The sequence below is a fragment of the Haemaphysalis longicornis genome, unplaced genomic scaffold (genome assembly GCF_048455015.1).
Source record: "Haemaphysalis longicornis isolate Haplotype H1 unplaced genomic scaffold, Haemaphysalis longicornis Haplotype H1 scaffold_1, whole genome shotgun sequence".
In the NCBI taxonomy this organism is placed as follows: Eukaryota; Metazoa; Arthropoda; class Arachnida; order Ixodida; family Ixodidae; genus Haemaphysalis; species Haemaphysalis longicornis.
Genome location: NW_027526203.1, coordinates 412,322,392 through 412,341,364, shown reverse-complemented (window position 1 = coordinate 412,341,364; position 18,973 = coordinate 412,322,392). Strand labels below are relative to the sequence as shown.

Here is an 18,973-nt window from a genome sequence, read left to right as displayed (position 1 = left end):
AATTCACTCGAAGAAGATACCCGCCACCCAACCGAGTCTAAGCAAAGAAGAAGCCATACAGCTCAGAAGGCTCCAATCTCATTCCCACATGCCACAAAGCACCCCAAACTCCTCAGCTACGACTTCAAGGTTCGCTGTTAAACACCCGGCAACCTCTACCACATGGTGTAGGAGTTCAAGGGCTTTAGGGAACTACAAGAGGTCCTGGCGCCGGCGTCGGAGCAGTCCGTACTCTTGACCAATGAAGCCCTGAAGAACCAGCGTGATCTGATGACCCGGGCTGTTCGACCTGCAGCTGGCTATGGCATTCAATACTACGACGCCACCCCTACACGGATGATGGACAACCATACCCCCCCCCCCCCCCTCTTTCCCATTTTCTGGAACAATAATAGTTAATTCCTCATTCGCTACCTCTGTTCCTTTTTTGTTTTGTCTTATATTTTCTTCCGCTGATTTACCATTCATGCCTGTTTAAAATTGTTTGTCAATGAAGTACTTCCTCCCTGTATTTTGTTGTAGTACGCACATTAATAAAAATAGATGCGACTTCTTATCGAGGGTTTTTCTCTGTCTTTTTTATTCTAACTTGTAACCATCCCATAGTCGATGTTATAAACATTTAGTTAACTTTTCGTTTCTTTTTAATTTTCTTACTTTTGCTTCCCTATTTGTTTTTGTTATTTTCTATAAAATTTGCTTACTTTATGCGATACCTTCGATTTAATTCAATTGGCTACTGTTGTTTGCTGCAATAAATAATCAATCTACGTGTACTACTACACGAGGTACCGATGTGACCTACTTCTGTACAGAAAATTTTTGTAATCATTCCATCGCAATAATATAACTGGTTCCGACTCTCCGAACAAAGTATTGCTCGCTTTTAGGCTATTGATTGCCTCACAAGGAATACCAAAGTGGTAAGGTCATTCGTTGGCTTAACATTTTAGTGCAGTTGTTATAGTTTAACAACACAGCCATTACGGAGCATTCGGATGCATCCGACAGCCCTAGAATTAGCCGATCGGGCACTGTAGGACGACCGGCTGCGGATAGTGCATTCTTTTTAGTTACCTACCAGAGCCCCACAGAACAATGCAATTTCGGTAGGTAACACTATCCCCCTGCCTACCCGTCACTCACCAAGAACCAGAAGCATAAACTATCCCTCTGCCTACTCGTCACTCACAAAGAACCAGAAGCACAAACTGAGGCTCGTGCAAAATAACAGGTTCTCCCATCTCCCACCGATCTAAACTTCACGCCATCACTGCAACCCTGTATTGCCCCTCCTACCCACACTGAAATAAGGTTCGTACCCTCTACCACATGGTATGTGCCTGCCTAGGAAACCCAGAACTTTATCGGACCTTCAACCCTCCTCATGGTCAACGGGAGAGAGGACTGCAATAAGGTAGCGAATTGGGCGAGTTGGAGTGCGTTCATAATGGTCACCGCAGACGAAAACCAAGAAGCGCTTGTGTCGTCCTTACTCTTCGTGTCCGGTTTTCGTCTGCGCTGACCATTATGAAGGGAGGGAGGACTAGCCAGCTACACCCGCCACACTTAGCCCCGGCTCGTAGAAAGCGGCGATAGAAGGCAATAAGCTCGAACGGGATCCGGAAGCAACGAAGTCAACCACGCACAGCTCTTTTTTGCCCAATAAAGTTCAGCAGAAGGAACATTCCCGCTAGTTGGTTCTGGCTCATCGTTAGACAGCGCTCGAGGACACGGACGACAGAAGAGGGGACACACGAAGTGGGTGCAGCGGTTGTGAATGAGCGCCGTAGCACGTCTCTTCTTCTATCGTCCGTATCGTCGAGCGCTGCTTAACGATTAATAAAGTTTACTCTCTCTCTCAGAGATACTCACTCGGGCACTCGAGCTATTAGCAGCACTTGTGCGTGACGTCAACCCCCTGCAGGAGAAATGCTAAAGCCCGAAAACCAGACTCTTCCACGTCGTAAACAGGCTATGTTCTCCCTTTAGTACGAGCCGATATTCCTAATCAATAGCTCATACATTTCGGCTAGTGAAATATTTTTGGCATTTATCTTTTGTATCATATCCGCGGAACACTGAAAACGCACAATGAAACGGCTGTTTCCGGCTACACCCTCCCTCCGCCTTTCTTTCTCTTGATTAAACCTACGCTGGCAAGATGATTTAAGGGCACACGGATCACACTTCAAAATATTGTAGAATGTAGGAGTAATGGCTGATCATAGAAAACAAAACATGGAGTGACGGCTATGCGTCTTCCTAGCTCTGCACACTAAGAAAAAAAGGAGTCCCTGTGACCCTCTTTGGGGGGTATTTACTTGCCACAGATTTGACTCTTCATCGACCCCTTTCGCAGAGTCACGCTACTCTTATTGAAAGGGGGTCACACGGACCCCGTCGCAGTAGTCACAGTAGAATATGGGTGACTACCTCCTTAGAGTCAGCACTGACTGCCACGAAAGAAAAAAGAGAGTCACGGGACCCCTGCCTGATGATCATCGCGACCCTGTAACAAGAGTTGTGAGGACGCCCCCTTTTAAAGAGTCCCGTGATGCTTATGGCGACAGAGTCGTGGAAGTGTATGGGTGGCCTTCCCAGAGATGGTCAGTAATACTGCTGGTGGAATCATTGCAGTATACGTGCAAGTGCAATTTTAGCCCACATGCATGCAGCTTCATGAGCAGTTTCATACAAGTATAGCAAAGCAAACCAAAAGTATTTGAAAATTATTTTATTAAAGACGAAAGTGATACACATTTGAATGAAAAGCCAGCTTAGGGTATCACAGCTGTTTTAAACCACAAAATAACCAGCAAATAGCCTAAAAATACAGATACACTAAGCATGTTTTACTGCTTGCTATGGCTTGTCACAAGGCAGGTTTGCTAGACTAACAGGCATGATATTAAATCACAAAAACAAGTTTTGTGTTAACCAGCTTTGCATACCTGCTGGTGCAAGGTTAAACTGGTGTGGAAATAAATTGCAATAATTTTTAAAGGCTTCTTTCCTTGTTGCTGTTTTTCTAAGGCAGACTTCTTACACAAGTCCATGAAGTCAATCCAGAAATCTTCACAAGCCGTGCACAAGCGTTGCAAGGTGTCCTCGGGTCCTGGCGTCTCGGACCAGGCCTTGTCTCGGACCTGCCAGAAATATCAATGAAAAGAAATTGAACGATAAGACAAAAGCAAAATGAAATTGTAGCCAGCACAGTAAAATCATCAACAACAGGCTAACTGCCCAGTGCCTGACAAAAGAGAGGGCGAGGAGCACACCTCTTGCCATTACATTTCCTTGCTTCACCATTTGGCTTTTGTTATGAAATGTTTTGTATGAGGGAACATATGTATAATGTATGAAGTCACATATGGACACCCCAGAAATGCAAAAGCTTCAAAAATTATTGCATCCATAAAGAGGATCTGAAAGCTCCAGGGAGGGAGACTAAGAATTTATGAGTGCAAAAGGCTGCTACTCCCCCATTTGATGGTATGAAAATATCTATGTAAAGCTTAAAGGCAGCACGAGTAACAAAGCAGTAAGTGAACTGAGACACCTGCTGCACAAAGGGCATGCTCCACACTGCAAAACACTGGAGGGGTACAAAGTCTAACTCAAACTGTTCAGTAAAAAGCATGAGGCAAGTTGGTACATAGTTCTTAAAAAGTCGAGTCCATAGCACATGACAAAGAAGATGATAGGACAAGCACTTGCTTGCAACTAAGTTTATTGAGTGCATCGTCTAAAATGACACCCTTTAATAGTGGGCCGCACAATGGTAACAAAGGAGTCATAGTGAAGTTTCTAAATATTCAAGCTCATTGCAATACAGGTTCACTGTGCTCCTGTTTTTTATGTAATAAACATCTAAAAGCTCCCAAATCAGTGCTTTAGCTTCTTTGCAGAAGTCAAACTTGGCCCAAGAAAGGCTTGTACTTGCATGATTCGCAATGAGTGGGTACATGCAAAACGCCAAGGGACAAATTGGATACATCGACTTTCCAGATGGGAACGACACATCATAGATTCCCCCCATTCCCTGGGCAAAAACCGCTGGGTGTGCTGCTTGTTGCGCTTTAATTTTGCTTTTAGGCTTGATAGCAATTTGCCTGAACCTTCTATCCACGCTTCACTGATTAACTTTGACGCTTTTTTAAAATTATTCAATACGCTGACTATATTTTCTACTCTGCATGCAATGTCTGCACCCCGTTTCGTTTTTTCCTTCAACAGTTTTTAGCTTAAGTGAAAGCATGAAGCACTAAATAATGCTTACAGTTGTAGTTATCTAGATCACACTTATTACTGATGGAAAAGAAACCTAAGTTGTCAGTACAAAGGGAACCACTGCCTTGTTACGTGCCTCGGTTTCTTCATGTTTTTAGTGGCCACAAGAAAAAATTTTAAACCACTTGTCTATTTGAATTATTGTCAACGCGTTTAGTTTCTGAACCCTGATTTTTTAACTTCTCATATAATTAAATTTGGCACAAAACTTGTTCCAAAGTTTCTAATTCCCTGGATGGGCTTTTCTGCACGAGTTGTGAGCGATGCAGTAAAGCTGACACTACAGCCTTGATGGGACATGCCACAATAATTAGTTTCCCTATCCCAATTTATTGACTTTGGATGTCCAATTTTTTGTTCTCGAACTTCTCATGCACTAAAGGGGCTTCTCTGCACAAATTCAGAGTCATGCAGTAAAGCTGACACCAGCGTTGATTTCAACTCTTTTGTTACCGCAGAAAATTGACCAGTTTTTAGGGCTCTAAGAAAACATTTCTTTTTGCTAAATGTGTTGGTTAGGCACATAGTGCAGTGGCAAAAATGCGGATGATTCAACGCCCTTGCTAGCACCAGTTGTGTAACGTTTGCATAAATAATGATCGCAAAAAAAAAAAAAAAAACAAATCAAAATTTTGTCACCGTAAAGAAAAATGAAAAAAAAAGAAGTTGTGTATAACAAACCACCAATAGTGGAAAAAATTTAGAATACGCATTTTGAAGGTTTACATTAAAAAATCCTGTCCAAGAAAAAATTCACTAGTGAAAATTAATTTGTCCCCGTGGTGCCCACGTGGTGCTTGCACGCATGGCGCCCGCGTCTCGTGGTGAAGCCGAACATTCATTCCAAAATACACAATTTTGGATGGTTCTCTGAAATGGTTTGATATTATTAGGGGCCCAACTTAGTCCCCACGTGATGTAAAAACATCTTATTAAGGACTACAGCAAGCACCAGATTCACGGCAAGCAAGAGATGCCAAAAAATCCACTTGGAATTTAAAAGCAATCTCAGTGGTGCATTTTTGTTGACATTCTGATCATCACTTATCTACCAGAACTTCCACTTGCGGTTTATTGTCATCTTCTGACTCGCTATGGTAGCCCTGCTTGCAGGAATAACTTGCGATGCACTAGAATTGTGCCCAGCAAGCTTTCGCACGGCGAAAAGAGTGCTGCTTAACATTTTCAAAAAGGCACCATATCAAACCTTTTGGAGACTGCCAGAATAGACAGTCGCAGTAAGAAGCAACACTAGACCTCCAAAAATAGCCTCGTACTAACAAAACTGGCCAGTGAACAGCTGGCAGTGTTCAAGGCTGATTGGAAATCTCTACTTGTCTGAGCTGATATCCGATGACTTGGTGTTATTTTTTGAGTTTCAGCTGGAGCTGTTATCGCAAAAGTAGGGCATGAGTGAAGCGATATCACAAAAGGTGTTCTTTTTTCGAGGAATAGTAGAGGGCGACGGGGGTGCTATGGCAAATCGGCTTGAAGTTGGGTAACTGCGTAGTAGCACGAAATATTAGGTTTGCAACACACAAACAGAATGAAAACTGCTGGATTCGCGGCTGCGGCGGCCGCTTTTCTGATGGAGGCGAAAAGCAAAAACGCCCGTGTGTACGAGATTTCGGCGCACGTTAAAGATCCCCAAGGTTGTCAAAATTAATCCGGAGCCCTACACTACGGCGCGCCTCATCGCCTGCGTTGCGTCGGCGCGTTAAACCCTACAATCAATCAATCAGAATGAAAACTGCTGGAAAGTGGCTCAAAATGCCAGGTTCACTTGATACACATGCGGGGAACCTTCAGAAATAAGCTTTCACAAAATAAAACGACCCTTTCTTTGAACCAAAGCTCAGTAGTGGAAAGCTGGTGTCATTTCCAGGTAATTATCATCTGTAACTGCCATCGGATTGCAAAACTGGCAAAATGATTTGGTATTTGGCTTGCTGGAAGACTTTTGGTCAAGAAAATTCCATGGTAATGCAGCATGACCACGAGTCGCATGCTTTTTTATCAAGCGCAGCAGCAACGCTCCCTTCTGAGAAAACATACACACCTCACCTTGCAAAAAACTGCCGAAAATCTCAAGGTTGCCTAAACGTGTAGTGTCTAGACTAAACACCGTGGTACATGAGAAACAACTACAACATCACAAAATCGGCAATATAAAGCACCGATCACCGATCATCAATGCTGTATATTCCTGATATTCATGTTGTCATTTCTCTTGCAACTAACGCGTCCCACTTGTTAGTCTAGGCACTGCAGTTTTAGAATCAGTTCTAATTTTCCTGCTCTGGCTACACTGAAATTTCTGACGGTGTTTTTGAGGGTTGAGCAGCATGTGTTGTTTCGATAGGTGCCATGGCTGCTGCGCTATACCAAAAAGGATGTCACTTGTGGTTACGCTGCATTACCATTAGATTTTTTGATCAAATGGCTCACAGAAGTCAAGTATCAAATGATGTCGTCAGCTTTGCAATCCGACTGCGTTTAAAGGTGAGAACTACCAGAAAATGACACCAGATATGCACTAGTGAGCTTTGGTTTAGAGGACGGGTAGCTTTTTTTCAGTCAAAGTATTCGTGGATGTCTCCGCATGTCTGACAAGTGCACTTAGCATTTTCAGCCCTTTTCCTGTCATTTGTTTCATTTCTGCATTGCGCAATTTATATTTGGCACTACTAGACAGAGAACTTCAACCTGATTTGCCTTAACGCCTTCGTTGCCCACTACTTTTCCTCAAAAAAAGCATGCCGTTTGTGATTTCACTTCACCCATGCCTTACTTGTGCAATAAGAGTTCCAGTTGAAACTCAATTGATAACCTCAAGTCATCGGACATCAGTTAAGGCAAGGAGAGAGCTTAAAATTGGCTTCAGTTTTGATTCTGTACGAGGATATTTTCGGAGGTCTAGAGTTGCTCCTCAGTAGAACTACATATTCTGACAGTCTGCCACAAGTTTGGTATTGTTTGTTTTCTAAAATGTTAGGTGGAGGTGCAATGCAGGAGGCTCATAGAGCTGAACGCCTTTTTCATTTGTCACGCAACAGTTACTTGGGGATAGCTAGCTGGGCACTGCTCCAGTGCATCGCACCTCATTCCTGAAAGCAGGGTTAGAAAAGTGAGCCAGAAGATTATAACAACCAGCAAGTGAAAGCTTCAACAGGTGCATGATAGTAAACTGACAGTGAACGAGTTTTGTTTTCAGCCCCAAGCAGTTTTTGTCCTATCCCGAATTTTTACCTTACCATTAATGCGATGTCAACCATTGACAAGATGTTTCTACATCATGTGGGGACAAATAGTGCCTCTAATAATGCCAAACCACCCGATTTTTTTCAGTAAACTATCCGAAATTGCATATTCTGAAACAGAGGTAGGGCTTCACTGCAGAACGAGGGCACCACACATGGTAACATGTTTTTCATATCTGACAAATTGTACTGGGCAACTAAACTTTTTTCCAAGATGTGTTTTTTATGTTTGGCAAAAATTATACTCCAAACTTTTTAAACTATTTGCGAACTGATATACACAACTTATCCATATTTGCAACGTTTGGCCAAAAACTGATTTTGTTAATTTGCGAATCTGCTCTTGTTGGAAAGGGCATCGAATAATCTGCATTATGAGCTGATGCAGAATGTGCCTAATCAATATGTTTACACAAAAATGTTTTGTTAGACCCCAAAAATTGGTAGGCTTTCTGTGATAAAAAGAAAGTTACCGCCCTGTCTGCGTGCCATATTCCGAAGTCTATTCTTAGCAGATATCAGCGTCAACGTCAGAAGTAGTGTACTTAGCGAGCATCGCAATGCATATGGCAGCTTCTGGATTTTCGGGCCGTCTCGAGCGTTTTGATGTTCGGGACAGGTTTTAGTAGTAGGAAGCATCGCTTCGTTCACAGAAAAAGAATTACCTTTAAACTCTAGCTTTAATCAGCTGTCATGAGACAAATTCAACCAAGCTATTTTTCTTAGAAAACTGTTACTAAAGACAACTGTTTTTCTAGTGGCTCATTTTATTCATGACTACGTTGGCTGAAGTTGTTGAAATTGCAACTGTGTGAGAGCTTTTTATGAGTTGAATATGGGAGCTTTAACCTAATTGCTTGTAGTATTAGCATGACTAGGCCGATCTGGAAGACCATTTCGTGAGAAACGAGCGTTATCACTGCCAAAATAGCTTAAAAATACAAAACCCACCCACACATCAAGATATTCATTGATGCCAGGGTCCGTATGGGAAATTTAGGAGGTGTGTCATGGTGTCACAGTGGTGGCGTGGTTATCAGACCAGGTAGTTGTTTTGAAGGTTGGTAGCTAGTAGCTCACAATATGCCTTTTTTGTCTGCTTCTTCAGGTTTTTTTTTTGGAAGATTATTCGGAGCAAGATTATAGAGAAATCGATAGATGATTTTTGAAGACTGGGAACGATTCCAAGAAATTTAAGCAATTTCGCTGACACAACCGTTTTTCTAAAAATTCTAAAACCACACAAAGAAGCAACACTCAGTTTTTCCAAAGCTCCTGCGAAGTGATTTCATTAAAAGTAATTACTGCTGCACTTACCAGTGCTTCTCTGAAGGCTTCGACACCACTTTCATTCAGCAAAACAGGCCGCAGGACAGTGTATCCACCCCTCTTGCATCTAATGATAAAAAAAAATACATATCACTGACATGGAAATTAATAAGATGTGGGGGACCAACAAAAGAGTATAGAGGAGGCCATAAAGAAAAATATCCACAGTGCTCCAGCTTAAAGGGACACTGAAGTGATATGTAAACATTGTGGGATTACTAGCGCAAATTGTAGTCCGGAGTCCCCAGGCCATGTTTCGACCACTCTAGGCGCGTTTACGCGATTTTATTTAGTAGAAAAACTAATTCGAAAATGCTGTCCTCCTCTCTTTACGCTCGCCCATTTTCTGTGGCATTTTCGTGTGACGTCAGGAGGGGATGAGCTGGCAATTGGCTGCGCCACGGCTGCGCTACTGCACGGCTCCCCGGCCGACAGAGTCAGTCGGCCCAGCGTTTCGTCCGCCGGCCGCCGGCAGGTCGTCGCAATCAAGGAGGTTAAAAAAAAATTTCTTGGTCGCAATTCGTTCGCTTAGTTGAAACGAAGCCAGCACACGTTTGTGAATGGAAGAATGTGCCTTTCTTTACTTGGTTTGTTTGTACACTGTATCTAGCTCCAAGTCAAGTTCGCTTCACACAAGTGCTGCACAAGCGCACATGCGACGCTTCGCTGACTGGTACGCCAGTAGGAAAATATAAGGCCTCTTGAAGGCGGGAGAAGAGTCAGCGAAGTCAATATAGGTACTAAGGAAATAAAATCAACTGATATTTTTACCGTACAGCGTAAAACTAGGGCGCGGGAAGCACTTTTTTGCGCTGGGCGAACAAGCACAGCGGTCAGCAGCACGACTACGCATCTGCGAACGCTTTTCCGTCTACGAAATGCAATTGCTAGACGTGAGCTACTGTGGAAACTCGGGCGACGCTTACTGCACGATCGCAGTACAACAAATAGTCACCTAAGCTGCTTGAAATGCCAAAACTAAATAAAAGTGTAAACCGGTTGTACAATATATACCCTATATTAGCAAGACTTTCCCGTCCCGCTCCGTGGCTCAGTAGTCTGGGGCGCTGGGTATGTCACCGCAAATGTTTTGCAAGTCACGAGTTCGAATCCCCGCGGGTACGTGCTTTTTTTTTTTTTGTAAGTTAACTTTTTTGTTTTCCGCCGATGTTTTCTATATTGAGTTCACCTTTTTTTTGGCCGCAACGTTCATGGCTACACGAACTAGTTCACAAAACGTGCGCAGGCTGGCACATGCATGGCGCGCTAGCGAGTTCTCGTTGGCGTGCTGTTGCCATAAGCACCGACTGCTTGCAGGCAGTGGGCACAGGCCAGAATGAACAGACCCTTGGCCTGGTGCGAACACGCTTTTTACGATACAGGAATGAGGGAGGCAAGCTCCAATTATGGGGGGAAAGCGCATGACATTTGGGCGTCTACGGGTACGCGGAGGGCGTTCATGCACTGCGTAGGTTTCGGCTAGTGAATGCTACGATTCCAAGCCGTCCTAGGAGGCTTATCTTTATGCAGTTTTACAGCTGACAACATGGCAGAAGCGCGGTACGATGATTACTGAGTCATTGAGAATGCCCATCCAACAACGCCACCGGTTGTGTTTTACAGAACCGAAACCGAAACTTGTTTGGTTGCTCACCTTGGGCATCGTCCAATCACGGTGCCCGCTCCTCCTGACGTCACAGCTTTAGTTGGTGCGGCCGCCGCAAACCGCGCATGGTAGTTTTTCTTCTTTCGCGCTTTGTAAAATAATTACCGATTTGTCAATCGTAAAAACGATGAAAAGTGTGCTAATTTGAGCCAGTCTACACAGTGCAAGCAAAAACGGGAGCTTGACAAATTCACTTCAGTGTCCCTTTAACAATGCAATGTGGTAATTGCTACGTTCCTCATATTTTCACGGTGTATTAACAATTGCTTTATTATCAGGGTCTCTACTTCCGCACTACTTTCATTTAGCAGTATTAGAAGTGGAACTGGATTACAAGTTTGTGAAAAATGCGGAATTGCTGTAAACACACAGATGACAACGTCAGCACTGTTTCTGCAGCAAGCAAGCAATAACACATGCAGTAAAGGGTCCATAAAGACTGAATGCAGCTTTGTTTAGTTTGAAAGAACTAGCTTTTCAGTACTCACTCGGCTCCCTTTCAAGCCGGAAATACATTAGTCAGAAATACGCAAGCAACACAGAATATTTTCAAATTTCTCACTGAGGCTTTGGCATGAGAGACGCAATATGGGCTAGCACTAAAAAATGTCGACAGACAAGAGTCTTCTGCCGGCCCTGCTACATTAGAGTGGCGCTTCTCCACCACGTCCTCTTAGGTGTTTTCCTAGCATTTTCTGGGCATGTGTTCGCTTCTAAACTTCACTTCACATCAGACTACTGCCCTGGTCAATGAAGGGAGGAAAACTGCTTCTTCCTGTGTTGTGGCCCACAAAAATGATTAAACATATCAGATGTGCAATATACATAGCAAAAGTTGCCGCAAGTGAAGACAGAAGCCGCACCGCACATAGTGAACTCCGTCTGGAACAACTTCTATCTAGCCTGATAATTTTACTTAGATTTTGTTTCGACGGTAGGCCATATTTGGCCCCTCGCACCAATTTGAGCCCTCCGGGAAGGCGTTGTTGCACTGTTCCCTTCAAGTTTCCATTCTTTTATTGCTCCCTTTGTCAATTTCTGCTCTTAAGGCTGACCAGCCCTCCTTTTCTTCTGTCCCCTATTTTACCCTCTCCCAGTCTCCTTTGCCTTTGTGCTATCGAGAATAACTGGTTTGCATGTTTTCATTTATGTTGGTTACATTGCTCACAAAACCGGAGGGTGGAAAAAAAACTTTTCCGAACTAGTGTTTGCCGTGCTCGGCATTATTTTAGTGTAATATTGCCTTGAGGAAGCTTTGTCCACTGATCAAATCTGTCTGAATATTCAAATCCTGGTTAGGGTTTCTACAGCTGTTGTATGAAGGTTTCGACGTATTCATAGTATTTCAGGATTCCTTCACCTGCTTTTCTCAACGGAATTGGCAGTGGCCAATTTTTGGGCCAGAACGTTTCGCGTGGAATGACCCATTAGTATTATGAAGCTTTGGTTTTTTTTATGTGAAGCCTTTGGTGCGTAAACAAAAAGCACAAAACTGACACAACCTCTCTGGGAATAAAAAAGAAGTGACACCAAGGTTGAATTTTTAACAATTTTCACAGCATTTTAACATCCAAAGATGCCTTCGTGCAATAACAGTAGCTAACCGTTATTTGGAATTAATTTGAAATCAACAATATTTATGCGATCTCTAGGAGAGCAAATGGTGGTTACGAGCTGAACTGAAAGAACTAAGATAGAGACAAGTGTAATACAAACCTCCAAAAAGGCAAAGTACCCCGTGAGCATGGACATCCACAGGACTTGAGGATTAAGAGCAGCCATTCCTGATAGAGCCAAAGGTGAAGGCAAAAAGTAAGGGGCAGGAGCAGTTGCAACAAATGACAATTTTACACAGACGTCAACCGCACAAGCAATTCGAAGTCTCAAGGGCCAGTCCAAAGCAGGCACAAGCAAATTTTATATCCCCTGAAACCTACTACAAACCCGCATAACCTCACACAGCCATGTCGATGAAAATCTGCAGCCCTGCAAGATTTTACCTGCTGTTATGACATGTTTCAAATGCTAGGTCTTTCCATGCCAAACAGCCAAGTGTATGGTGCTTGACACTCTAACCTTTCGGGAAAAATTAATTGTTGATGCGAAGATTCTCTTGGCCTTGCAGGAGTGTGACACGTTCACACGGAACTCGGGAGAAAGGGAACAGAATGAGTTACAATGGCGAACGGTGAAAGGGAAACTTAGCACCAAACAAGGACACAAGGGTCAACGTGCAGCCCCCGAAATCCAGTTCAAGCGAAGAGAAAAACGGAAATGCTCTCACCAACACGAGAAGCCCCATTCAGCGATGTGTGCTGCGGGTCATCGTTGGTCCAGGTTGCAGCAGAGCATTGGCCCCCGAATGCATGTACTGCTCGGACAAAGCAGCACAGGCAGCACCACACCCTGCGTGGCAGGTGTGGTGATCCATCCTGGGCCGTGGCCACCAACCGCGGCCAGGTGTAGAACCGAGCCCGGTTGTCTGCAAGCCAACTCGCTCGTCTGGAACCTCTGGTACACAGAATCCGCAGGCCCATCTCCAGTCCTGGTTAGCTCATCAGCTTCAGAGTCATCTGGTTCCGCGATCGGCCTCCACCCGAACCTTGTTCCTTGCTTGAGCACCTCCTCCTTAATTAATGTAGACAAGCTGATGTGTTTATGGCTCTGAAATACAGTACATACAAAATATAACGAGAGGGAAGATGAAGACTTGGTTGCTGGCTAGTTGAAAGACTGCGCAAAAGATGAGGGTGACAGGAAGAGCGCTGAAGCATGTCTACTTGTGCAACGCTGGTCTGCACGCTGGAGTAATGCCCAAGTGACAACATGTCTGGCAGACAATAATGATGCAAACAGGCGACTCACTAAATACAGAAAGTACACTCTGAGTGTGTGATCAGGACATGTAATATTTTGCACAGCTTTATGTCGGGCTAATTGGTGTAAGCTTTTGAAGGAAAATTGCTCTTGTTACGATCACAGAGACGGGCACAAGAAAAACGTCCGCTTTCACGAGAAGATGGCGCCGTCTACTCGTGAAATTGTACGTAGTTTTCTTGTGTCCGTCTATGTGATCATAAAAAGCACAACCTACCTTCAAAAGAATATTTAGCATGCTCCAGGCTTCTTTTGATGCCTATATTAAAGGATTCATTTTGCATTGGGGCCTATTTTCTTTACCTGCAAATATCGCGCGAACGTGACAATACATGCCAATATGCCATTCATAATGGCTTTTCCCCATAAAAAGGACACTAAACGGTCCCAACAAGTTTGCCTATACGGGCAGACCAGTGTTAAAAATGACGCTGCACCAAAGGGTTCAAAACGATTTACACCCCCCATGTACTGTTTTTTTTTTGTAGTTCGGTTTGTTATTTCACGAAACGTCAAAGAAGAAAACTACAGAATAAAAAGGGAACACTTGACACACTTTTGAATAGCCTGCCATTGCAAACTAGCGCCGTGTATTACAGAATTGTACCGTTCCGCCCAACAGTCAAATGGTTTTCTGCGACCGACGGTGCAAAAAGCAGCCGTTAGACAGCGAACACAACAGTAGAGCTAGAGACAAGCTTGACGTGGGCTAATGGACGAGGGCAAAAGGAGGGTGTGCTGAAGAATACGGACGGCATGAACAAGTTAGAACAGGCGCCTCGTAGGCGCTGTAAAATACCCCTCCTCCCCACACACACACCCCGAGACTTAATTCCCTGCGAGGCCACATGTCCGCCTTTCACCTCCAATTTCCACGTATATGAATTCTGTGCCCCTGTGAACTCTACGTGAACTCAAAGACGGGCTTCGTCATTAGCTCGTGAAGCTTGGCAACGTCAGGCGTTGTGGAACTGCCGTACTCGCTCGCTGGCGCGCGGCCCGAACTCTCTCTCCGTGTCCTGCATTTGCATACTACTTTCTCCCCCTTGCACATTGCAAATTCTCATCTGTTTAACTACATTTCCTGCGTCCTCACCTCTTGCCAACTTTTTTTTCCCGACAACGCCGCCAGCACACGGTCAACGCGTACGCTGTAGGGGCGCGTTGGCGAGCGAGTACGGCCACAGAACAGGGAGTACGGCAGTTTCACGACGCATATCGCGGCCCGCAGACCGCGAGCAGCCGCGAGGAAGGGCGGTCGCGGCGGCGGCAGCCGGTCTCGCGAGCGCGATAGCTTAGAACAGTCTCAAATAGGGAGGAGGGGACGAAGGAGAGATTTCACAATGCTTACGAGGCGCCAGGCAGCAAGCAAACAAGCACAGCATATGCAACTTTTTCGGCATGTGTCCGGAAAGCTAACCGAGACAACTATTTCACTTGGTATTATTAGCAGGGGCAGTACTCACGTGAAAAAACACGATGACACAGCCTTTGTTCCGGCTTCGCATTCAACCGTAGCACGCCGTCGACTTGCCGAACTGAAGAACTCTAGTAGACGATTTCAGGCGGTGCGCAATGAATTCCGCACAGCAAATTTCATACCGGAGTCACGCCGTTTCCAACCCGCAGCGGTTTTGATACGCGAATTCGACAAAAATGCGTCAACTCGCCCCGCTGCCTTCGCGCCACTCACTGGCTTACTCTACTTGGCTCGCAGTGGATTCTATTGATTCGCGTTGTCTAAAATATTTCCATTTGTATTCTTGTTATTGAGTTTTAGAGCAAACGCTAGACAAAAAAAATGTGGTTCTGGCAGGAACTTTTTATATATGTACGTTTTACGTAATGTACACAAGTTTTTTATAAAACGAACGCAAATCAGTCACGTGACTACTTGGCGGCTTTTTTAAACGCACTGAAAGAGGCAGGCGACGCTCGCACACAGGTTCAAATATATAATAATTGTGGGAAACATGCATTAATCATTTAAATAAAAAGATTGTCGCAATATGAAGTAGTTTTTATTGAATAAAAGCAACTACAAGTAAGGATTTGAATGACTAACACTTGAATTCTGCTTTTTGGTCGGTCAGCTTGGTGTAAGTTTACGCGACATCTGAACACAGAGCTCTGTACGCGCGCAAGTGCGATGCCTTACATCGATATGTACTTAATGTACAAAATTACTAGTGGCACATGAAGCATTGAACATACTGCTTAATTGGTAAAACGCGAATGAGAATAACATCTGCAGTAAAGTAGGCTTTGTTGCACGACAACGAAGCTTTGCAAGAAAGCAGGCACGCAACATCGTGCATAAAGAGGCTGAATTGTAGAGCGGCAGAATTGTGGCGCAAAAGCTAGTTACGAACACGCCACACGTCCTGATATTCTCCCGCCTATTTTGTAGGGTTCCTAAGAAGGCCATTTAGTTGCGTAGCAATATATATTACGAAGCATAGTTTTATTCGTGTTCTTATTCGCAGAGCGTTATCCGGTGCACAGTTGGCAATGTTTTTAACGTAAAAAATAGACAACCCATTTAAATCACACAGAGAAGCAATGTCAATCATACTTTCTGCTTATTTCATCAACATTGAACAGCATTGCAGTAAAGACTTTAATTCGTATATATTAAGTATATTGTGTTATTGTTACATGTGGTTTCTATGCAATGTTAAAATATTTGCTAGTCTTTGCGCCCTTTATTATTTTCATTCGCCCATAGTAACCGACAATTGTAAGAACAAAATAATTTGGCTACCACAGGTATGGTATGTATTGCAGATGATTGCTTTCTGATACGACATATTCAAAAAAATTGTTAAAGTGAAGCTCTCTATGCCCACTCATGGCGCTTTTACGCCTGAACGCACTGCAGGAAAGCCAGCTTTATCAAAAGGGAAAGCTTATGGTGGTGATGATGATGATAAACTCAGCGCAGGAAAGCCAACTTTAAACAATGGGAGGGCAAATTGTGGTGTAGTTGTTAAAACGCGAAGTAGGAAAGCCAACTTTACAAATTTGGAGGGCACATATTGAAAAAAGAATAATAAGAAGACGAAGAGGAGCAGGATGAAAAAGGCGAAGCTTTCTCCGATACAAATGAAAAGTCCACACTCCTATCCGCCAAAGTCCAAATCAATGACAACACTGAGCTAACCGAAGCAGCATATTCAGATGACCCAATTACACACTAAAAATCATAAACACCACATTAGCTTAGCTCAGCACTTTGCATTGTGGACTTTGCGTTTGTATCGTAGAAAGCTTGGCGTTTCAACCTTGTGTGTTCCATAAACAGCGTTAGATTTTTTATGCTTTACAGTCCTAGAAAATCAAATTTTGTACCGTTTGCGCAGAAGCGGACAAAGTCACGGGACACACACCTGTGTGCCCTTACTTTTCATGTTTTTGTATCTGCGCCACTAAATCTTGCAATACGGTAGCAACAAACCTAAGTATCACTGTGGAAATTTAATCAGTCAATAAATATATGCTAAAAATGCTGTTGACCCGTGACTCCCACTGCAAAGTGCAAGAGTCCCGTGACCCCTCCCTGTTTTAAAGAGGGTCGTGGAGCGTAAAAGAGAGTCTTAGTAGAGTTTAAGGGAGTCACTGCAGCGACAACCCCCTTTGGACTCTCTTTTTTTTTAGAGTGTGTAGTGAATAAAGAAATACTCTACGAGGAGAGGGAGAGGGCGGATAAAGCGACGAAGAATAAGTGGAGGTTAGTGATAAGAAGTGCGGCCACTTGTTAGAGGAGGATGGGGGCGGGGAGGTTTATGACGAACCTTGCGAGAAGAGTGATCGGGAGAGGGGCCAGAGATGCCTGAGCATGCGGTAAAAATTATAATGAGGAGGGTGGAGAGATGAGCAACGGGGAGAGAGAAGAAAAGTGCGGAGGGCGCATTTTCAATTTAGATCTGTAGCGTGTAATTTGCTTATAGGAGTAACAAGCGGTGAGTAACACTTCATTGGCTCCTCTGATGCTGCTGACGGGTGCCACTGACTCGACACAGCCACGCCGTAAGAAAGTGAATCCAGCAAAGACCACCCAATATATAACAGCGGAGCTGTTTAGGCCGAGCAATATCCGTCCGTCGCACCAAGAAACCTCGAAGTGTGAGGCAAAGCGGCGAAGAGGAAAGGATCCCAGGAGCAGGTGCTGGGAGTACACGCCACAAGAAAAAAAAAAGTGGTTATAGGGAGGTCTCGGGAATCAAACCCGTAACCTCTACGCTGTGAAACCGGGAACATAACCACTGGGCCACTTCAAAGGCCCGATGGAAGGAGGGTTAGCAGCGGCGGGAAACAATAACATCTGCAGCAAACTGGAAAAAAAAAAAAAAAAAAAAAAAAAAAAAAAAAAAAAAACAGTTCTGCGCTCGGAATCGAACCTTGGTCCCGCACGTTAAGAAACCGGCGTATATCTTTATTTTTTTCTTTATTACTAAACCGGTGTATATCCGATTGAGATGTCATCGCATTCCGGGCGCCCGACATTTCCTTTGGGTTCGTAGCGCGGGCGTTGGTTTTGGACTTGGGAGCGGGTTCTAGCGCGTGCTAACGCAATCCATTTTGGGAGAGATGTGAAAGCCTGCGGACGAAACGATCCGGGCCTTCCAGTCATGGAGAACTTTCTGCGGCGAGTTCGGAAATAAATGTGAGGTGCAACAGCCGGGTCTCCGACGAAGGGAGAGGGGCCGCCAGCTCTGCTGTTTCTCCAGCCTTGCACCACTAGTGCAAGCTGCGCCATTTTTTTTTGTTCAATGAGCTACGAAATGCCATCGACTAAGGTTGATAGGCAGGCGTATACATGTGGTCTAGAAACGTGTCAATGTGCGAAATGACGAATGGCACCCACCTGGTGCTTAATGTTCCTTCCCTCTCTTATTATACGATTGCGGTGATGAAAGCTGCGAACCAAGTAGTTAATCCGAATAAAGCAAGGCATACATTTTGAGGACTGTGCAAAAAGCTCACGCTCACACACATTTACGCACATATCATGATCTTGTCGCATGATTTATCCACCCTGGATGTACACACTCATCTTGCACGCCAAGAGAAGGTTCTGTGTCACGGCACCGGTTCGAGATCTGGCCTTCATAATGTGACTGTCGGACATCGTGCCGCTTACCAGAGCGATAGGGGACGGCTGTTACTGCCACAGGATGCTCTCGGGTCACAGGATGACTTTCGTTGCGCTCAATTGTTGCACAAGTGTGACACAAACTCTCGCGATTTATACAGCCTGATAAAGTACGTGAAAAAGAACTAGAATGTTGTGTTGTTCACCGTGCAAAAAGTTGCTCTACCGAGAAGGTGTTAACTCATGGGGTGGGCGGTTTTCGGAATGCCGAGGTACACAGTGGGGGACACCTGGGTATTTAAACCGGTCTTTTCCTCAAGCGCCGAAGAACGATTCCCGGGGAAAATGGTAGAGAAATCTCTTAACAGGAATTTTTCGATCATGTGTAAACATTCTGGCCGCCTCCGTCATACACGCCCTCCCAGGCTTTCTTATGCACTTTGCAGTGCGTTT

General features: G+C 44.4%; 1 long non-coding RNA gene across 2 annotated transcripts; it reads right to left on the bottom strand.

The window, feature by feature from the left end:
• Positions 1 to 2,722: 2,722 nt before the first annotated feature.
• Positions 2,723 to 15,110, bottom strand: LOC144155511 (uncharacterized). Of its 2 annotated transcripts, none has more exons than XR_013319584.1 (5): positions 14,892 to 15,110; positions 12,833 to 13,212; positions 12,265 to 12,332; positions 8,871 to 8,949; positions 2,723 to 3,149 (listed from the first exon to the last, which is right to left on the bottom strand). It is a non-coding gene; the product is annotated as an uncharacterized LOC144155511 (long non-coding RNA). The 2 variants fall into 2 exon arrangements; XR_013319585.1 differs by having other exon boundaries at positions 12,833 to 13,176.
• Between the last annotated feature and the right edge of the window lie 3,863 nt (positions 15,111 to 18,973).